Below are 2,500 nucleotides of genomic sequence, written 5' to 3'. Positions count from 1 at the left end.
TGCTCAGGAGTAGTCGTGGCCGAGTGGTTAAGGTGATGGACTAGAAATCCATTGGGGTTTCCCCGCGCAGGTTCAAATCCTGCCGACTACGGTGCAGCGCCCGCTTTTATTGTTTACTCTTTTCTGGTGTGGAAAACAATCTTAAAATAGCAGTATAATACAATTACTAAAGGAGGCTGCGGCGCACTTGAGCTATTCAAGCAAGATCCTAGGAGTAAAAGCGGCTTCATCCTTTAGGCCAACGCAGAGAAACTGGTACGTTTTGACGGGTTTCGTTTTGCAATTTCAAACATATATGTACATTTAAAAGAAACTTGTGAGGAGAAAGAACGGTGCATGATGAGAGAGAAGGGTGGAAAGTACAGGACAAGATCTAGAGGCAAGGCGGTAGAGACTAAGGACTCTTCTGTGTAAGCACAGCACGATCTTTCGAGTGAGAGTTTCACTCTCATGGGTAGTCGTGGCCGAGTGGTTAAGGCGATGGACTCGAAATCCATTGGGGTCTCCCCGCGCAGGTTCGAACCCTGCTGACTACGCCTCGGTTTGAACTGAGCTGCAATTTTGCAATTTGCTCGGAAATGTCCCCAAAACAAGATGTAAACATGCATGTTGATTATAGGATGGACGATAAAGCAGACATTGGGAAGACTCTCATCCAGGACTCTCTGACTGTTAGGGGTGGGGGCCACGATTATATTTCCACCCTGACACTAGTTGCCGCTAGAGCCATCGACGCCTGGCATCGCCTCCGTCTGTAAGAAGCCCATCCTGCGCTTTTCCTTGCAGGCATCTTTACAGCAGATATTGGGAGGGGTCCATGTGGATACAGAGGATGGAGCAACTGGCACGCAAGCTATCTGCCAAGCCTTTTTTGTGTGTCAGCACAAGGGTTCTCGTGTCACTTCTAGACCTTCCTTGGCAGATGCATTCAGGAGAGGCCCCCTACCTGCGACCCAGTGAAAGTACAGTCTTTTGCTGCCCTGTGCAAGCCAGGGGACTGAAGGCACAGCTTTCTGCCACAACAGCAGAGAGCAGAGGAAGGGCGCCCAGGAGGACCGTCAGAGGGTGGTGAGGCCCCTGTCCTCTCGGCCCCGATCGGCCAAGACCTCTCTATTTGGGCAGAAGGGACCCATTCTGCGGTCCTCTGAGGTTTAGGGCCACATGCCCAGAAGGCCCACCACCCAAATCTTTGCCATATGGCTTAGACTAACTACCGGACCACTCGTGCGGCCATTTATTCCTCTGGAGCCTGTCAAAATGGCCTGCCGAAATTGGCTCCCAGGAGGCCTCTGCAACTCGATTTGCATAGAGACAGCCCCTGCCCAGGCATGCTTCCAAACAGGACACTGTTAACAGTTTCAATTTGGAGCTGGCAGAAGCCAGTGCAACCTAGTGAAGGTGAGGCTCTGCTGCCTGGCCGCTTGCTAGGTTTATTAGCACAGATCTGTCCCTGGCACTTAGTCTGAGCTTGGCAGGGAGGGGAAATGGCATTTAGGGAACTTGGGCCAGACCATAGAGATTCTGACTTTTGAATGCATTTTCAAGGGTCATGGGAGGGCCAAAAGGGAACGGTGCAGAGCGGCATAAAGTAAGGGGCGGAGGAGACATTGTGTGTGGCTAAAGTGTTAAGTTTATAGTAGAAACAGGTTTGCTCAGGAGTAGTCGTGGCCGAGTGGTTAAGGCGATGGACTAGAAATCCATTGGGGTTTCCCCGCGCAGGTTCAAATCCTGCCGACTACGGTGCAGAGCCCGCTTTTATTGTTTACTCTTTTCTGGTGTGGAAAACAATCTTAAAATAGCAGTATAATACAATTACTAAAGGAGGCTGCGGCGCACTTGAGCTATTCAAGCAAGATCCTAGGAGTAAAAGCGGCTTCATCCTTTAGGCCAACGCAGAGAAACTGGTACGTTTTGACGGGTTTCGTTTTGCAATTTCAAACATATATGTACATTTAAAAGAAACTTGTGAGGAGAAAGAACGGTGCATGATGAGAGAGAAGGGTGGAAAGTACAGGACAAGATCTAGAGGCAAGGCGGTAGAGACTAAGGACTCTTCTGTGTAAGCACAGCACGATCTTTCGAGTGAGAGTTTCACTCTCATGGGTAGTCGTGGCCGAGTGGTTAAGGCGATGGACTCGAAATCCATTGGGGTCTCCCCGCGCAGGTTCGAACCCTGCTGACTACACCTCGGTTTGAACTTAGCTGCAATTTTGCAATTTGCTCGGAAATGTCCCCAAAACAAGATGTAAACATGCATGTTGATTATAGGATGGACGATAAAGCAGACATTGGGAAGACTCTCATCCAGGACTCTCTGACTGTTAGGGGTGGGGGCCACGATTATATTTCCACCCTGACACTAGTTGCCGCTAGAGCCATCGACGCCTGGCATCGCCTCCGTCTGTAAGAAGCCCATCCTGCGCTTTTCCTTGCCTGCATCTTTACAGCAGATATTGGGAGGGGTCCATGTGGATACAGAGGATGGAGCAACTGGCACGCA

At 50.2% G+C, this 2,500-nt stretch overlaps 3 non-coding genes across 3 annotated transcripts; all 3 read left to right on the top strand.

The window, feature by feature from the left end:
• Positions 1 to 454: 454 nt before the first annotated feature.
• TRNAS-CGA (transfer RNA serine (anticodon CGA)) lies at positions 455 to 536 on the top strand. Its single transcript has one exon. It is a non-coding gene; the product is annotated as a tRNA-Ser (tRNA).
• A 1,122-nt stretch (positions 537 to 1,658) lies between these two features.
• Positions 1,659 to 1,740, top strand: TRNAS-AGA (transfer RNA serine (anticodon AGA)). The gene has a single exon. It is a non-coding gene; the product is annotated as a tRNA-Ser (tRNA).
• Positions 1,741 to 2,103: 363 nt separating this feature from the next.
• On the top strand, positions 2,104 to 2,185 carry TRNAS-CGA (transfer RNA serine (anticodon CGA)). Its single transcript has one exon. It is a non-coding gene; the product is annotated as a tRNA-Ser (tRNA).
• The last annotated feature ends 315 nt before the right edge of the window (positions 2,186 to 2,500 follow it).

Source organism: Ambystoma mexicanum, chromosome 3q, assembly GCF_040938575.1.
Source record: "Ambystoma mexicanum isolate Mex_15411 chromosome 3q, UKY_AmexF1_1, whole genome shotgun sequence".
Taxonomy (NCBI): domain Eukaryota; kingdom Metazoa; phylum Chordata; class Amphibia; order Caudata; family Ambystomatidae; genus Ambystoma; species Ambystoma mexicanum.
The sequence above is the reverse complement of the archived record's forward strand: the minus strand, read 5'-3'. Positions and strand labels throughout refer to the sequence as shown.